Consider the following 19,477-nt stretch of genomic DNA (forward strand, 5'->3'; position numbering starts at 1 on the left):
TTATTGCATGTATATATAAAATATTGTTAAATGAATGTGCATGGTGATTTATGAAGATTTTAAAGAGCTTGGACCACAATTTTGAGGAATTTACATCATGATAGAACTTTATACGTTGTATCTTCACTTTTATAACATATTGTTAAGGCTATACGGCTTATTTAACACCAAGATCTTGGTGAAGAATATAACCTCCAAGAATGACTTCAGACTTTAAACGAACTACTTTTTGACCTACACTGTGACAAAGAGGCTGTGTATTTTACTATATCCTCCATCAAAACCACAGCTACCCCCAGAACCCACCAATTACTGCTCCCCAAACCTAATCCACTTATTAAGGATTGACAGGTGAAAAAAAAAAATGATTGACTAATGTAATGAAGCTAAGTTATCTGTACATTTGCTGAGACAGTACAAGCTAGAGAGGTTATAGCAGTGACTCTGGGTGAGACCACCAGGTTTAAATCCCACCCCACCACTAATTTAGCAGTGTGGAGCTGAATGAATTCAACTCTCTAAGCCTCCATTTCTACACCTACAAAATCTAAACAAATTCAAAATGGTGATGAGGTCATTCAATTAGATTAGATATTTTGACCAGTGTTTCATCTAATATATAAGAAACGCTCCATACAATAGCTACCCAATGCCAGAATACAGACCATTCATTTTCACTTTATAAATCTACCCATGTTTCCTTTCTCCCTTTTTAAAAATCTACATATTTTTCCTTTCGCTCTTAGCCCTACAGTGTTATTTGGGTTTGTAAAACCCACTCAAATCTTTTGTGGAAGGACATCAGGTATTAAGAGAAAAACATGCACAGGTAAATAAATAATATTGAAAATAGTATTTAAGTATAAAAATAATATTACAAATATAAAAATAATTTTTTTTTCTATTTCTTTCATCAAAGAACAACTCTCTGAGTATTGAGTTTGTGAAATGTATGTGCAGTGGGGATCGTCTGGCACTTTCTACCTTGAATACAAAGTGCTCTTCTCAGGAGAGGACCAGGAGGGTTGTGTGAGGACACTAACGAAATATACTCAGGCACCTTTGGCCTTCAAACCTCTTTTCCCAGACAAGATAAAAAATGTGGGCGCAACATTTCCACTCTAACTGACTCATTTGGCAGAAAAAGATGTCCGGATGCCAGGAGGAATCGGAAGGGGGGAAAAAAAAACTGGCGGAGGAAAAAGGTGCCGGAAGGAGGGGGAGGTAGATGAACCGTGTCACATTTCATCAAGCTATAAAAACACCCATCTTGAGAATTAAAAAGGAGGATGCATTGACCTTCACAGATAAAAACAGGGCCCTGGAAATAGGCTGATTCTTAAAGTAGACCTCACACCAAAAAGTGTTAACCATCAAAGTGTTTTTGTAACAAATCACTATGCTGCAATTCAGTTATCTACAGGATAATAACAAAGACTATGTGAACCGACATGGGAAAGCCACTGGTGAAACCTCCAAAACATTCATGTTCAAATATACTAACAAATCCAAAGCTGCGCTTTGATTAGACTGCTGTGAAAAATGATCACAGTATGGTTACACATATGTCCAGAATCATCATATTGTATATATTAATTGTGTGCAGTTTTTGTATACTTATATTTCAAGAAACCTTGAGGGAAAAAAGAAAAATAATCAGAGTAATTGTTTGGTAATTTAATTATGTGAAATAGCTAGCATAGTTTAATCTTTTTCTAAGCATCTTATAATTCTAGCTAATTTGTTCCATAATAATCGATCCAGATCAATCGATCTTACAATTGAGGTAAGATGTAAATTGATCTGGACCAATTTTCTTACAGCTCCTGTCATTTATGTAGATGTCCAATTAAAATATTTAATCAACATAGTCCATGCACCTTAGGGTTTTCATCTTTTTAGGTCTGGCCATTCTGAAATGGAGTCTATGCCCAGAATACATAAACGTGACAAGGGACAGCATACTCTTCCAGCTATTTGAGTCTCAAATACACTGTCTGACACTTTTACAGGGAAGGTGAGTAATGGAATGCTAAATGAGGTTTAAGTACCTAGAAAGTTTATGTCAAAGAAGAATGAAAAGGCAGGTTTATGGGGTATATCATACCTTTTAGGTAGTTGAAAAATGATTACTCAGTACCAAGGAAGTACACAGCACACTGCCAAAATTGCAGGGCGGGAAACAAACATGGTTTGTCCTCAGAGCCATCATATATGGTTCAGAGCCACCAAAATTCAGGCATGCAAATAAAAACAAGTGCATGTCATGAGCTTTATGATGAAAATATTAGTTATGAAAACACAAGGAAATTTTTCAGAATCATTGCTGTTTCAACCTTTTTCTCTCTGTAAAGGGAGGGAGCTGTCTTTGGTCCTGTAGGTCTCTTCCAGCATTAATACTTTGAGATAATATGTTTATAAAAATATTTATTTCACTATTTTTTAGCAGAGACCTAGGAGAACTTTGTCTTTAATAAGTTAGGCTCTTATGCCAAAGAGCGCAAAGGCTTTTGAACAAATGCCTCGGTTCAGTAGGACAAAGATATTCTTGCTGATTAGCAACTGGAGAAACAGAATACCAAAAACTAAAGAAAAGAAAATGTGTTTTAATCAGATTTCTCTCACTTGATCCTGCATTCTTAGAATGGGCACAATTACACTAACATGCTTTTTTGGGGATTATTATTTTGTTTAATTAATAAATATATTTGATTAAAAAGTTTTTCAATCTGCCACCATCACGCTCTAATTTACATGAAATAATCAAATGTGAAATCTCAGTCAAGTAAAGAAAAGAACAAAAACTAAAACGTTGTGGCACATGTTAGTTACAGCTGCCCTAAGTACGATGAAATTTCACTTCTACTCTTACCTCTTTCTTGCTCTTTTGCCTCACATTTCTGTTATCTGCGTGCCTGCAAGAGAGCAAAGATTAAATAAGATAAAATTAAATGACACATGTAAAGCCTTTAGTAAATAATAGCTTTGACCATTGCCTATGATTATCATGACCATTGCCTTAGACCATTGCCTATGATTATTATCATTACTTATGCATTTTATTTTTTCCGCCATTCTTCACTCTCAAAGGTGGCCCTACTTTTGTAAAGCTTCCCAAAGTATATGTGTTGTGAGCACTTGAGAATATTTGGGGATGCATACAGACAATACGTACATAATTTAATAATCCTATATTTACATTAAAGTATATTTGAAAATTATATAGCCAGCACATCAACCTGGTGATTTTAAAGATACTATTTTTTAATGTTCATTTATTTTTTGGAGAGAGAGAGAATGTGTGTAAGAGCAGGGGAAGGGCAGAAAGAGGGATAGTGAGAACCCCAAGCCAACTCCACACAGTCAGTGCAGAGCCCGACATGGAACTTCATCCCATGAACCATGAGATCATGACCTGAGCCAAAATCAAGAGCCGGAGGCTTAACCGACTGAGCCACCCAGGCGCCCTAAAAGATATTATTATTAAATAAATTTAATTAAGCTGAAATAGTAGTATATTTACAGAGTCATAACAGCATAGGTGGTATGTGAATATAGCAAAAATTATGAAGATGGTATGTGAGCAGCTGAAGTTTGGGAAGCAATTAACTAAAGTACCAAATATTTGCTTTCACAGTCTAAGGAGCAGAGGAGTAGTGTCACATTTTGAGAGAGGCAAATGTTTTACCTCCTAAATTATAAGTTACTTAAGGGGAAATTCAGTCTCCACCTAGGTGAGTAGTAATATGTGCTCAACAACTGAATGCTGCATAGATTTGAAGATCATTGAAACTGTATGTATGTGTATGTGTGTGTGCATATAATGGCAAAGTGGCTATTGGACACAGTGGAGTCGGGGTACAACAGGGAGGGTGGGGTTTACTCTGAACTCACAATGACAGATGAGCTGGCCTTCATTTTATGTGTTGAAATCTATAATCACATTTCTATGCTATATTTCCAAAGAACATTTGTGCTCTTTCTGCTTTTTAAATACAGAAATAAAGATTTAGATTACTGAGCTCTGTCAATAGTAAAATTTCCCACTGACTATTATAATTATTCACTTATAAGTTCTAGAAGGCAGGAAATGTCTGGCTCACTATTGTATTTCTAGAGCCCAAGACAGTGCCTGGCACGTTATAGGTTTTCACTAAATATTAGTTGAATGAATGAATTTATAAATGAATGCTTTAGTCTCCAGAAGCAGAAGAAGGAGTTTGGGGGAGGAAATAAGAAAGAGAACTTTTGAGACCCAAAGTCAAGCCATTTATTTCATAGCCTCTTCTGCGTACCAAGCCCAGCAATGAGACAGCCAAGCGGTGATCTCACCTGCAGAACCTGCTGAGCCAGTCCAGTGAGCAAGTGAGGTGAGTCCTTACCACTCATGTGTCAAACACAGTCAACCTGGCTAATAGATTCTCAGAAGTACACTGTGATTGCTCTCTCTATCCAAATTGGCCCTGGTGCACTGCATCTAATTATCCACCATGGAATTTGGCCAGTACAATGAGATTATGGTATATTGAGAAATTTGAACTTTAACCACACATAAATAAAAGCACAGGGATCAGGGCCACTCCTTATTACTTCTGTGTGATTCTCAAAACAAAAAAAAAATTTTTTTTTCAAAAAGAAAAAAAGTTGCTTAGGAGTCTGTGAGTTTTCAACTAGAGGGAAATATAAGTCACATTGATTCAACTTTTAATGTAAACTCTCTTTCAAATGCTTTTAAAATAATTTAAATTTATTGAATAATAATATCTGGAATCTAAATAAAACTCAGTACCCTGTGTTAATCTTCAAAAAAAAAAAAAACTCGTTAGATGCAGAGAAAGATACAAAATAAGTAAAATACAGTCCCCGGTGCTGACTTTTTCAGTCAGATTTCAACTGAAGTAGTTCAAAGCCCTAAGAAAATGTTCTCCTTTATCTCTCAGCAATAGATGCAGGAAGGTTAATTCTTTCCAATTTACCGTAGAAGGTCACCATGCACATTATCACATGTCCATGCAGTCTTAATGTTCCTTTTTAAGCAAATTTTCCCGGCAAAGAAAAATGGTCTCAGGGTTATATGCTATGTGGTATTCTCAAGCTTTCTGGGTACAGCTGGGCAAAGTCCTCTCCATAAGCAAACCAGAGGCTGATCAGAGTTTTCTTCACTTTAAAAAATGGCTTACAGTAGGATCCCAACAGCTAGACAATTTCCACAGCGCATTACACTTTTGCCCACAAGTCTTCACGATCATGCCTACTGAAGAGGGTCAGGTACACGTGTAACATTTATTCTCCTCACCATCTCAGAACTGACCTGTTGCCTTTAATATTCTCTCATTTCCTTTCCTTTTTTCTTGCACTGAAGGACACCACTTTGCAACATGCCTTCTCATCTCTGTCTTATGTCTTTTTTTTTTTTTTTAAATTTTTTTTTTTTTAACGTTTATTTATTTTTGGGACAGAGAGAGACAGAGCATGAACGAGGGAGGGGCAGAGAGAGAGGGAGACACAGAATCGGAAACAGGCTCCAGGCTCCGAGCCATCAGCCCAGAGCCCGACGCGGGGCTCAAACTCACAGACCGCGAGATCGTGACCTGGCTGAAGTCGGACGCTTAACCGACTGCGCCACCCAGGCGCCCCTGTCTTATGTCTTATACCATCAACGTCTCTGGTACATTTGTTTTCTGTTTTCATGGGAAATTCTGCCTTGACAGAGAGCTGTTTAATGGGAGAGAGGGAGTGGTATAAAACCACAGGAGCGACTAGAAAAGTCACAGAGAGCAAAGCTGATTTTACTGGCAGTGAGAAATGATAGATAGAATGCTGGATGGAAATCAGAAAACCTAGGTTTTGGTTCTGGCACCAACGATTACTTTGTGGCCTTGGAATTCAGGGAACTTCTTGAGAATTTCAGTTTCCTCATCTACGCAATTGGCATGCTCATTTGGAATGCCTGGGTGGCTCATTCGGTTAAGCATCTGACCCTTGATCTCAGCTCAGGTCTTCATCTCAGGCTCATGAGTTCAAGCTCCATGTTGGACCCCATGCTGGGTGTAGAGCCTACTTAAATATATATATATATATATATATATATATATATATATATATACACACACACACACACACACACACACATATATAATAATTAGCCTGCTCTTCACGGCCCTGTCTACCTAACAGAATTGACAATAAAATTCAAGCAGACTGCAGGAGTTTCATGCTGCATTAATTTACAAACTGTATGTCTCTGTAGCACATGAGATGTGGTGGTTGATGATGTTAGACACCCAGATGCAAAGGAGGCACTCATGCACACCAGCTGTCCCCAACCTCATGTCTACTCTTGCTTGGACTGGACTAACTTGGGAAAATTTTGCAGTTCATTCCTCAGGGTACAAGAAATTCATACATATGAACAATCCTACCATCTTTAGATCTACTCCAGAGAGTTAGCTTCATAAAGCTTCTCCCAACCCTGCTTTATGGACCTGGTGCTGACCATGACCTCCTTTCAACCTGTAAGTACTGTCCACACCCCCAGCTGCAGTCTGGCTCTTGTGAGCATCTGGACTAGACAAGAACTGAGTAGGGCGATGGCTCTGGTATTAGACTGGCTTCGGTTCAGACACTGGCTCTATAATGAAGTAGCTTTGACACCTTAAACTTGTTATTTAATTTCTCTGAGACTCCATTTCCTAACTTGTATGGAGAAGACACTAATAGCTACATTGTAAAGAGATGGAACAAATAAAAAACAATAAAGCTTTATTAGAGCCCAAGAGCTAAAAGTAATAGACATCACAAATATGGATAATTAGAATTGTCCAGATATTTAAGTTGTAGTCTTTTAAAAATAAAAGATTTTGGGGGCACCTGGGTGTCTCAGTCAGTTGAGCATCTGACTTCAGCTCAGGTCATGATCTCACTGTTCATGGAGTTGGAGCCCCACAACAGGATCTGTGCTGACAGCTCAGAGCCTGGAGCTTGCTTCAGATTCTGTGTCTCCCTCTCTCTCTCAAAAGGTAGTTGAGGGCCCCCACTCACACTCTGTCTCTCTCTCTCTCTCTCAAAAATGAATAAACATTAATAAAAAAAATCTTTTAATAAAAGATTTTAAAGATTGCGATTAAAATAAGACACATTTGTGCCTTCTTTGAGCTCACAGCTCTTGAATAGATTATCAAATCTGCACTGGTACAGTAATTAAGCCTAACAAGTACTTAATTACTTTTTAATAATTAAATAAGTAAATAATTGAATGAATATGTTGAGTGAGTGAGTGAATGAATAAATGAATGAATGAATTCTACTGAAGTTGTTTGGAGAAATGTTCAATTTCACATCTCTCCTCTAGGTGGCGAACTGAAACTTCCTACGGTGTATTGTGTTTCCTGTGTCTTCCACAATTGACATGAAAATTGTACTAAAAAAATCTATGATTTAATGTCTGTCATGGTATAGAAGTAAGAAACCATTAGTGTATTTTTTCCCAAAGTTATCTCTTTATTGTTACATCTTTATGCTTCTCGTCAAGAAAAAATTGTTTATAGAAAGTCATTAAGAAATATGATTGTGTAAGTACTCTAAAGAAACTGAATTGTGCAAGAGACTTTTCAAAGCACTTCTGCAAGCTTGCTGTGAGTTCTTTCCATTTCGTGGTGTACTCTTGGGAAAACACTGTTTTGTCCAAAGTTTTTTATTTTCCTAGGGTGTTCATTCTCCTCTAAATCTGGGGAAGAATAAAAATAATTCTCCTAGCAATGACTTTTTTTAAACTAAGTGTCAAATATGTATTTTTTTCTTCTAGATTCACTGTGACAGTGACAGATAAAATTAAATAAGAGCTGAATGCATTATCCTGTAAATTGAGTAGAGAAGAACAATCAAATGAGATAAATTAGTCCAAATACATTGCTATAATTTTCCTTCAAGTCAGGATATGAGTTCCCTGAATGATTTAAATAATGTCCCCCAATCCCACTTCCCTTTGTGATGACATAGTCTATATTTTCTTATACAGGAAATATGACTCGAAAATATCTTAGAGTGCCATGAAAGCTGAAGGACAAAGCTAAAATCCACCTAAGAGCACACCAAACAGGATCAACAAGAATTGAAGATGCCTGTCCTGTTTCAAAAGCAAGGGGAGGAGGTGAGTAAAAAGAACAATGACATGTTATAGCCCAAGAGCTAAAATTAAATGCATGTAAACAATTCTTGTTGGAACTAGAAGCCAATGTAGATTAGCCAAACCAGGTAAAGAGTTCTTTCTTGCCAAAACATGCCAGGAGAAGAGTCACCTAGCATTGAGACATGGCTACTGACAGAAATGAGGTTAATACTGGCCGATCACAGGGGATTCTGAACTTGCATGGCAGCTCTTAAAAGGTGGTATATACCTAAAGCCCATATTTCTTTTTTATCCTATCCAAAAAGCTGAAAGCCACTTTGTTCAGATACCGGAATCTGAGTGAGAATTGTAGCTTATGTGTAAATATTTTTTCAACACACATTTCTTAAGCAACAACTCTGAGCCAGGCCCTTGAATAATACAGAGATGAATAAGGCATGGTCCCTGCCCTCAGACATGTACACACATAATTATATGAGATTAATCAAGGGAGAGGGAGAGAAAAAAAAGGAGCTAAGGCCAAACTGGTATGTTGATGTGAGAGTATGGAAGGTCCCATTCCACAGTTAGGTTAGTGGCAACTTGTCTGACCAGAATCCAAACATAGCAGTAGTTTTTGCTGAATTTCTAGTTAAACCCATCCTTCTGGGACTTTGATGCAGCTAAAGCTATGGAAACAGACCTGGAAATAGGGAGATAGAAGCACCTAAAAAAACCTTTCCAAAGGCATCACAGGCTTGTTTCATAAGATCATTCCCAAAGGTATGCAAGAAGCCAGAGGAGTTACAGAAGAAAACACCATCCATTTAATCAGCATATTATTCCTAACTTTGTCATGAGCATGCAACCCTAAACCTTTCTAAGTAAACTAAGTATAATCATTAATAGAGGAGTATAAATAAATCATAGAATATCGCATACAGTAATTTTAAGAGAATGATGTGGCTCTAGAATAGAAACGTCTCCATATGTACAAAAATGAAAGAAAACAGCCGGGGGAGACAATTTGGGCTATAAACTTGCCTTGCGACTTGATATAATTTAGTCTTTTTCTGAAGGTTAAGTAAAAGCAGAAAATGACACAAATATCTTAGTAAAGTATGAAATAGGATGTATTCTTTACTTATCACTATTATGTTATGCCTCCAGAATCATGATGATTTAAAATGAATTTTGTATTTAAAATGTTTTTGGTGTTTGGACTGTTATTTTACCTACAAAAAACACATTTTGTCTTGAAATGCAGTGTGTGAAGATTTTTAATACCATCCCTAAATATTACTATGTTGTTTTTGGCCCTTTCTCTATAGCCACTTTTGCAAGCTAACACATATTTAAAGTCTTTAGTCCAAATAGCCCATGCACACTTCAATTTCAATTCAAAGAGAGAAAAGTAAATTTTGACCTAACTTGTATTATTAATTTGATCCTATCCCCATATCAGCCCAAGGCAGATCTGTTATCATTTGTCTTTCCTCTTCATTACAAGAAAAGAAAAAGAAAAGGAGAAAAGTTGGAAAGCGGCTCAGTAAAAGAAAGGACTGACCACCCCTTCCGATAGCAGGAACTGAAAGTTGTCTGTTACCTGTAACCCTTTGGTTTATGGTAAGACAATAACCCAGGCCCTGTGGCTTCTGCTTTACTGTAATTGTTCCATCTTTTCCCTTAGTGAAAAATTCTCTTTGAGTAAGTTCTCTTCAATGACTCAGGCCCTCTAGATATGGTAATAGTTTCCTCCCCTAGGGAAAATTTTGAATACAAAAGCCAGAGTCTTCCTTCTTTGAGCCAAACTCCCCTCTAGAAATGAGGCAGAACATCACAGAAAGAAAGCTCCTGTGGCCTGCTGAGGATGCGGGGCACAGCCCCACAGCTCCAATCAGCCAGTGACCTTTCACAAGAAGACAAACACACAGAGAAGCACCGCCACGTTGGTGCCAGAGTTACACAAGCACAGCAGGTGCATCCACGCCCTTCTGGTGCCACAGCCTGAGGTGGACACACCCAGCCTCTCCCACTCGCGGGGCCACCCGGGCTTGTCTGGATTCAAATCAGTAGAAGCTCATTGCCATGGGGATATAGGTGAGATCTAGGTTTGATGCCAATCAACATATGCATGATTGCCCAACAAGGAAAATAAAGAAGTAAAGCAAACATAGGCACCCATATCTATACAATTCTTTTAAAAAGGACTTGAAGTACAAAAGCTAAAACCAAGAGAGAATGGTATTAGCTCAGTAAGTATGAAATAGCACCAACACTCTCTAAAACAATTTTCTAATCCCAGCAGAACAATCTTCAATGATGAACCAGCAAAACACAGTTTCCACTGCCTTCAATAGCACTTTTTGCTTTACTATAAATACATTAGTTAGACTACACGACCAGCCAAAAAACCTACAAGAAATTAAAATAATAGTGTTGTAATTATGATGATAATAATTACAGTTACCATTTATTAAACACTTATTAGGTGCCAGTGTACTATATTTTAGCTACATAGCTTAATCTTTGTAACAGTCTTATGAAGTAGATTTTATTATCCCTATACAGATAATGAAACTCTATCACATCTAAAATAAATATCTTTTCCCAAAATACCCAGCTAAAGTGAAAGTGCCATAATCAAACTCCAGTTGAATTTTTTTCACTATACCAGGGGTCAGCAGACTATGACCCTTGTGTCATATCCGTCTTGCTGCTTGCTTTGGTAAATAAAGTTGCATGGAATTCAGACATTCTCTTCCATTTATGTATCATCTGTGGCTGTTTTGGTGTTGTAACAGCAGAGTTAAGTAGTTGTGACAGAGACCATATGGCTCACAAAAGCTAAACAATTTACTATCAGGCTCTTTAGAGAAAAACTTGGCCAACCTCTGCTCTTCGGTGTGCCATTAAGAATTTTTAAAATGTTGAGGCGCCTGGGTGGCTCAGTCGGTTAAGGGTCCAACTTCAGCTCAGGTCATGATCTCACTGTTCGTGAGTTCGGGCCCCACAGTGGGCTCTGTGCTGACAGCTCAGAGCCTGGAGCCTGCTTCAGATCTGTGTCTCCCTCTCTCTCTGCCCCTCCCCTGCTCGCACTCTGTCTATCTCTCTGTCTCAAAAATAAATAAACATAAAAAAATTTTTTTGAAAAAGAATTTTTAAAATGTTGACAATAAAAAATATTTCCTGAGAATTATGAAATTCTAAGAAGCAGGTGTTCACTGCAATTAATTATTAATTTTTTTGTGAACAGCTACCCCAAGACATTCCGCGTCTGCATACAGCTTTCTTCCACTCCCTAAAAACTCCATTAGGGAAAGAGTATTGGAAAACAAGAATCTAAATTTCACTGACTAATTCATTCATGTCCTCCCAGTCCTGCCTCCAGCTTCTCCTCAGCTCACCTTCTCACAGAAAAGGAGAGAGAAGAACACAATGAAAAAGTGTTGTTATAGCTTCATGGAACTTCTATTTCATTTTCAGACCCTGCTCACATGCCACAGGGGACATTTGAAGGAAACATGACAAATATCAGGGTTTACTTGGTTTAGGCTTGTCAGATTGATATAAGCCTGAGTGGATGAATAATATAATTTTAACATGGAAGACACATCAGATAGTAACTAATTGAGATGATTCAGTTTATCAACTAAAAACAAACAGCAACAAAAGCAACAAAAAACAAGAACCCAGCAAGGCTGAGTGACTGATTTCTTGCAGGTTAAAGAGGTAGCAACAGAGAAGAGGCTTCTTATCCATTCTACCATACATTCAACAGGATCCAGTTTAAGGCCACAACTGTAGCTTATTCACCTGGTTCCATATATACATTGAGTTCATGTCCTTTATCAAGGCCACACCTTTAACGGAAAGGTGAATCAAGCCGATTCAGGTTCAAATCCTGTTTTGGTCACTTACTACTTATATAAACTTAGGAAAGTCAGTAAACCAGTTTAAGCCTCAGTTTTATAGAAGTAAAATATGGTTCATTGTTGCTGAGTGTAAAGAAGAGAAAATGGGACAGCCAGTGCCTGACAAAGTATCGAGCACATTGTAGGCACTTTCTCAATACATGGCAAATGCTAGTATTGTTCTCAAACGACAAGTAAAACCATCATCTCAGTCTTTTATTGGACCAAGGTCAGTAGGTATTAAGTGGACAAAAAGGCACCTCACGGTCAGTAGGTATTAGTTGGACAAAAAAGCACCTCACGGCTCAGGTATAGAGGATAACCTGCTGGCCATATACTATAGAGGTATTTTCACTCTGAGGGAAATTCAGAATTTTCACCTGAGAAAGCTAAATATTAATTTTCTAATCAAGTCCTGTACCAGTTGCACATAATTGTTATTATATGTTATGATTTATGGACAGCCCTGTTTTTAATTACGAGGTTTTTATTGGAGAGACAGGTTTCGGGGTGAGTCTGCCATCTGACTTGCCAGCACTTGTTAGAAGTTTTCATAGTGTGACTCATTTATGTGTGTGTGTGTGTGTGTGTGTGTGTGTGTGTGTGTGTGTGTATTTAGGAGTGTTATTATTAAATGTTGCTGGCAAATTTGTGATTCAAATTTGTCCATGTATACCTCCCCACCACCTACTCTATCCCTTCACATGCCCCACCCCTCCCCCATTTATCAAGGCTAGTTTCAGATTATTTTCAAGGTTTCATACAGATAACCTTACCTGGAATGGTCCTTGCCTAATTCTCTTTAGCTATTTGTGCATGTGAAATAGAAGCAAAGACTGCCCAAGAGTGAAAATCTTTTCAGGTCGTGTGGTGGATGGAAAAACTGGAGAGAATCAGTAAGACAGTGTAAAGCATGAATGTTATTTCTTTATGCTCTATGTTTTTAATTCTGTAGGTACCTGCAGGAAAAACCATCTTCACATCAAAGTCAGTGAGAGGTACTGGTAGATCAGTGCTATAAATTGCCTCCAAAGGAAAAGACAGAGAACATGAGTATACAAAGCCTATAAAAGAATCAAGACATTGCCACAAGTAGAAATGGAATGAATAGCACTGAATCAACTCCATGGGGATTCAATAACACCAACAGCCGAACCTTCGTTAGGTAACTCCTACATATGCACTAGGTAGCCTACATATGGAGCTTGGCACAGAGCATCATGGAAAGATATAAATGATGACATTTTGCAGATGCAGGACTTTTATTTTGTGTTGCTACTGACTTTAAGTTTCCAACTCCTCTGTTAATTAAAAGTATGAAAGGGGTGCCTGGGTAGCTCAGTGGGTTAAGCATGTGACTCTTGGTTTCAGCTCAAGTCATGATCTCGCAGTTCATGGGTTTGAGCCCCGCGTCAGGCTCTGCACTGACAGTGCAGAGCTTGCTGAGGATCCTCTCTCTCCCTTTCTCCCTCTGTTCCTCCCCTATTCGCTCTCTATCCCTCTCTCTCTCTCTCTCTCCTCTCTCTCTCTCTCCCAAAATCAATAAATAAACATTTAAAAATTTTTGAAGTGTGAAAGAGTAGGAGGAATGAAGGGAAAGAGAGAAGGGAAAAAAGAATAGAAAAATGAGAGAAAGAAAAAGTGTCTCCAGTGTTAGATATCACAGTTCATCAGAACTGCAAACACTTGGGGTCCATGCACAGCAGTGATAACTTGGTTCCACTTCCACTGAATCACTTCTGGAAATGAGTCCTGAAGACTCGTGTTATATACTGCTGAATAACAGATTAACCCACTCCCCAAAAATGAGTAGCTTAAAACGCCTGTGGTCAGGGCTCTGGAGATGACTTAACTGGGTCTTCTGCTTCACAATCTCCCACAAGACTGCAGGCAAGGTGTCCATCAAGGCTGGATCTCATCCAAAGGCTCACTTATGGAAGGATCTGCTTCCCAACTAACACATGGGATTGTCGGCACGATTCATTTCCTTGAGGGATGTTGAACTGAGGGCTTCAGTTCCCTGCTGTCCTCGGGTCTTCTCTCCTAGGGCAGGAGAGCCTCCCTCCTGTGGCAGCTCACTTTATCAAAATCAGTGAGAGAGAGAGAGAGACAGAGACAGAGACAGAGACAGAGAGACAGAGACTTCTAGCAAGACAAAAGTCACAATCTTTTGCAAACTAAGCAAGGAAGTGACACCCCTCTAAGTTGCCATATTATATTAGTTAGAGAGCAATTTCACAAGTGGAGGGGATTACACAAGACACGAATGCTAGAAGGGAAGATAATCAGGGGCTATCTTAGAGGCTGCCTGCCACAACTTGGCAATCTACTCCCCTCTCCTTTGTTTACGAATTTTTTTCTGTCTCATCTCTATTCAGATTACCACAGTCAGGTCTAAAAGGATAAAAGTTTATTTTGATTCTAAATTTGCATTCCTTGGAAGAGTTGGTAGTACAGAAGCAGTAGGTTGATGAGGAGAAAGCACGAGTACCAGGCCCAGTTCCGGAAATATACTGGCTATAAGATTTTATCCATGAATCTGATTTTCTGACTTGTTCATCTTTGAAATGGGCACAATTACGTTTTGTCTGCTCATCTCGCAAAATGATTACGAAGACCAAGAAATATCCTGTGTGTGAGTGTTTTCCAAAACACAGTAACATAGGGCAAGAGGTACTTCCCGTGACTATAGGTGGTATACGGACTGGAGGTGGAACTTTTTTAAGGTATTTGTTTTTCGAGTGCATTAGAAAAATATAACTCGCACAGCAAATCCATGATTTTATAGCTAATGTTGTTTAAATGGGACTTCAATAAAGTTGGAAAAAAGGCGAGTCAATTTGAAGAAAACTATTAAGAAAATAATGATAGATGGTCTAAGAATGGGGCAAACATTATGAAGGTGATATACAAATAACTGCATAAAATGTAAAATGCTCCACAAATGCATCCAATCTTGTGCATTGACTCATGCTCCATGATTCTGGTTTAAGAAGGAAACTAGATACATTCTTTACTGCCAGCAGAGTAACCCTAAATACAATGATGAAAGAGATGACCACATGAAAATCCAATCCCAAGTGCTTTGCCTACAAAGAATCCTTCCCATGTTATTAATAAAACACTTATATCATTTGTTCCCTGATGCATTTTCTTTCCTAGCAATGTATTAATAATAATTCGAGTTTGGGGCGCCTGGGTGGCACAGTCGGTTAAGTGTCCGACTTCAGCCAGGTCACGATCTCGCGGTCCGTGAGTTCCAGCCCCGCGTCGGGCTCTGGGCTGATGGCTCAGAGCCTGGAGCCTGTTTCCAATTCTGTGTCTCCTTCTCTCTCTGCCCCTCCCCCGTTCATGCTCTGTCTCTCTCTGTCCCAAAAATAAATAAACGTTGAAAAAAAAAATTTTTTTTTAATAATAATAATAATTTGAGTTTATTAGGAGCTTACTGTATGCTAACATCTATATATATACATTGTATATATATAATGTGTACATATATAATGTGTGTGTGTGTGTATATATATATATATATATTTCCAATTAATACTTCTCCTATGAGGAAGGTTGTGTTATAGCTTATAAATAAGGAAACTGAAGCCTAAAGAGGTTAAATAACTTGGCCAAAATCACTCAGCTGGAAAGTTAACAGAACTAGAATTTAAACTCAGTTTTACCTAACTCCAAAGCCCATGTTAATGTTACTCCGCCAGTAAAGTTTAAAAGGACTGAACTTCTCACTATGCCCATACTTCACCCTTTTCTACTTCTTACACTTTTACATTTGTGCATTGCAATATTTTTTTCTGGAGCATGGGAAAATACGTCCACACCAGAGCATTCAAAACAAGGTCAGAGAATGAGTCACCTTGTGCCAAACACCCAGACACTAAACACACACTAAACAGAATAAGAGAACCAACTACCTACTGGCCCAAACTCTCACCCCACTCATTCCCAGGGGCAGAGGAGCAAACAAAAAGATAAGGAAGGGCTCCTTCCCAGGCAGAGATGTGTCACTCACCACTTCCGGTATGACCTCCCAGCCAAGGACAAAGAAGAAGCGCATGGACTCTAAACACCCAGTGAGCTGTTTAACTGCACAGTCTCTCCTCAAAAGAAGACAATACCTCACTTTTGCTTTTTTCCAAATGACATGTAAGTTTTGGCTGAAACCATGTATTCCAGGTGATGAGGGTAACTGAAATGTTTAATTCTCTTTCAAGAAGAGCTTTGAGCTTTATATCTTTAGATCTAGAAAAATAGACTTAAAAAATCTATTTTGAGAAAACTGATTGCTAGGGTTATAGCTCACTAAGCAGTAAGTATGATTCAATAGAATTGCACAGAGTGAAATGGTCCCATATAGGAAATATTACTTTCTATACTCAGGCTATCTACTATCCATGTTGTAACAAAAAGCAACTTTTTGCTCATTTGAATCATGGAATATTAACATTACAATGCATTTATACTGATTATGTTTTTCCTAACTCTTTATTTTGAAACTTTCATTTCAACACTGCCTAGGTTTGTAACCACATTAAATACAACTTGAGACTAGGGTGTCAACACTAAAATCCTAAAGCTGCCATCATAATGATACTAAATTTTGGCTTATGATAATTTTCTAAACTTTCATTTCAACTATGCCTTGGTTTATAACCATATCTAGCTTTTCAGCATTGAATTATGAGTATGCATTTAGTATGGGAATGGCAAAATTAAAAATCTAAATGTAATGTGCCTTATTTTGGTACCAAAGCCTAGTTCTTGAAACTTTTATTTTAACTCTGCAAAGGTTTCTCTGAGATGAACAATCACTTTGCAATCAGTTTATGATTGTTAAGGAAATGGTTTTATCATCGATTCATTCATATAACAAAAATTATTTTAGAAGTCTCATTGTAATGTGGGTATTGATTTCTTATAAGCCAAACCTTGTATGTTTGATGATGTAGTATAAAAACACGAAGCACTCTTTTAAGTGATATGTCTATCATGTGATTAACTTTACAACAGAAATGGACACCCATGCTACAATGTAAGAGCCATGAAGACAGGTGTCTTTTACTGTTTTGTCACTGATGTATCTTAAGGGTCTAGAAGAATGCCTGGCACATAACAGGTGTTCAATAAATATTTGGTGAGTGGCTAGCAGATGAATGGAATAATCAACACAACAGGAATGATAGTTATAGTGCATTAAAATACATCAATTAAGTTCAAATCCACAAGTTTACAATAATTCAAAAATCATCAGTCACCTTTGGAAGATGCTGAAGCTCAAATCATTATTTTTAAAACTTATAAGTAAATTTGAAAATAAAGTACTCAGCCGTCTTTCGTATATGTACCTGAGGGCAAACAGGTAGATAACAAAGAAATCTTTCTCTTTACAGAAATTTTTCAGCTAGTAAATGAAGAAGAGATGGTTGAATTAGAATGCCACCATTTTGCAAGCTCTAAGGAAATAATATATTATAGAAATAATTATCAATGGCTGCTATAATCATAGACAAAGAAGCAGATTATATGCCTTTGGGTAGAAGTTTATAATACTTATAAAGTATTTTTGCCAAAATATCAAACCTGAATCACATCCAGACTCTAGAGCTAAATAACAAATTACAAAAAATACAGGTGACAGAGAAAAATGTTAAATGCCACCGTGAAGAAGCATTCTGCAAAGTTCAGACTACAGAAAACTACAGAACTAGCAATCCAATTCCTGCAACAAACAAATTGAAAAGAATAAAAGGAATAAAGAAGAGAATCTATAGATTAAAAGAGACACAAGTTGGGGTGCCCGTCTGGCTCAGTCAGTAAGTTAGAGCATGAGACTTTTGATCTCTGGGTTGTGAGTTTGACCCCATGTTGGGTATAGAGATTATTTAAAAATAAAATCTTGGGGTTCCTGGGTGGCTCAGTCAGTTAAGCATCCAACCCTTAATTTCACCTCAGGTCATGATGTCACTATTCAAGAGATCATGAGATCAAGCCCTGCATCAGGGTCTGCACTGACAGCACAGAGCCTGCTTGGGATTCTCTCTCTCTCTCTCTCTCTCTCTCTCTCTCTCTCTCTCTCTGCCCTTCCCACCCCCCTCTCAAAATAAACAAATAAACATTTTAAAAACTGAAATAATTAAGAAATAAATAAAAAATAAACAGAGATAAAAGAGACTGGTATCAGTATCAAATTTCAATGTGTTGATATTATTTTCATCCTTATCCAAATAAATAAATTATTAACAAAAATGATATGTGTAAAAACTTGGAAAGATTCCATTATGGACTGAATTGTGTCTCTCCAAAATTCACATGTTAAATCTTTAACCCCCACTACTCAGACTGTGACTATACTGGAAGATAGGGCATTTAAAGAAGTGATTAAGTTAAAATGAGACTTTTGGGGTAGGTTCTAATCCAATCTGACTGGTGTCTTTATAAGAAGAGGGAATTTGGATACACAAGAGATTACCAGGAGCTTACATGCACACAGGATGACTATGTGAAAAGGCAGCAGGAATGTGACCACCTGCAAGGCAAGGAGACAGGCCTCAGGAGAAACCAAAACTGTGAGAAAATAAATTTCTATTGTTTAAGCCAACTAGTCTGTGGTACTTTTCTATGGCAGCCTTGGAAAATTCATACAGATGCTAAAATATCCACTGTTCAATAAAAGTCTAGAAATATATATGAGAATATAGAAAGAGATACCCTATGAATCCTGAAACATACATCTCAACTGATGAAATGGAGAGAATCAAGCCTCCTGATGGGAGGTGGATCATATATAGTTTGAAAAAGTCCCCAAAGTGATTTTGAATTCCCTTCTCTCTCCACTTAGAAACCATGGATCCAACCATATGCAAAGTTATGTCATTATCTCTCTTGGTCATTCAACCGATTCTATTCACACCTTCATAGTGAGTTCATATACAGTTTCACCAACTAGAATATAAACATTGTCACTAGACATTTGCATTATTTATTATATTAAAACTGATTCTATTTATTCATTCCCTTCTATTTACCTCCGAAATTCTATGTCAGTTTACCATTTACTTCCTCTCTTTTCTCACTTATAAACTATCCACCCTATTAAATGGCATAGCTGTGACAATTCTAAGTTTCAGCTGCCCACTATGTTCCCATCCACTTCATCTCTTAAATGTGTTTAAAGCATTAACAATAGGTTGTGTTTCATCCTAGAGACAGCTAGGTTTCAGGGAGAGGTAAAATGTTTCATTATCTCACCCTATTGTCCAAGACAAATGTGCTATTGTATTACGTGTGAAATATCATCTTTGAAGTCTATTAAGGGTGTGCTGTGAGGTGAGCCATCTGGAAAACACAATGTAGACTGGAAAATAATTATAATCCAGTTAATTGCATTTTTTCCCCAGTTAAGCCTACCATGACAGCTGCTAAAAACACTATGTAGTGTTATGGATAG

General features: G+C 37.7%; 2 long non-coding RNA genes across 22 annotated transcripts in view; one reads left to right on the forward strand and one right to left on the reverse strand.

The window, feature by feature from the left end:
• LOC125150883 (uncharacterized) overlaps window positions 1-19,477 on the reverse strand; it is a 195,719-nt gene that overhangs the window by 158,932 nt on the left and 17,310 nt on the right. For 12 of the 14 annotated variants that reach the window (XR_007146524.1, XR_007146523.1, XR_007146522.1 and 9 more), the window contains one exon: window positions 2,108-2,915. This is a non-coding gene — a long non-coding RNA (uncharacterized LOC125150883). The remainder of the gene's footprint in view (window positions 1-2,107; window positions 2,916-19,477) is intronic. The other 2 variants (XR_007146528.1, XR_007146531.1) reach the window with 2 other exon arrangements.
• Window positions 1-19,477, forward strand: part of LOC125150885 (uncharacterized) — a 43,107-nt gene that overhangs the window by 4,584 nt on the left and 19,046 nt on the right. For 2 of the 8 annotated variants that reach the window (XR_007146536.1, XR_007146533.1), the window contains exons 3-6: window positions 1,903-2,017; window positions 4,198-4,370; window positions 6,377-6,515; window positions 8,018-8,149. This is a non-coding gene — a long non-coding RNA (uncharacterized LOC125150885). Of the gene's footprint in view, window positions 1-1,902; window positions 2,018-4,197; window positions 4,371-6,376; window positions 6,516-7,351; window positions 8,150-12,976; window positions 13,403-15,979; window positions 16,177-19,477 lie in introns of those variants that run through there. The other 6 variants (XR_007146534.1, XR_007146540.1, XR_007146539.1 and 3 more) reach the window with 6 other exon arrangements.

Source organism: Prionailurus viverrinus, chromosome D4, assembly GCF_022837055.1.
Source record: "Prionailurus viverrinus isolate Anna chromosome D4, UM_Priviv_1.0, whole genome shotgun sequence".
Classification (NCBI taxonomy): domain Eukaryota; kingdom Metazoa; phylum Chordata; class Mammalia; order Carnivora; family Felidae; genus Prionailurus; species Prionailurus viverrinus.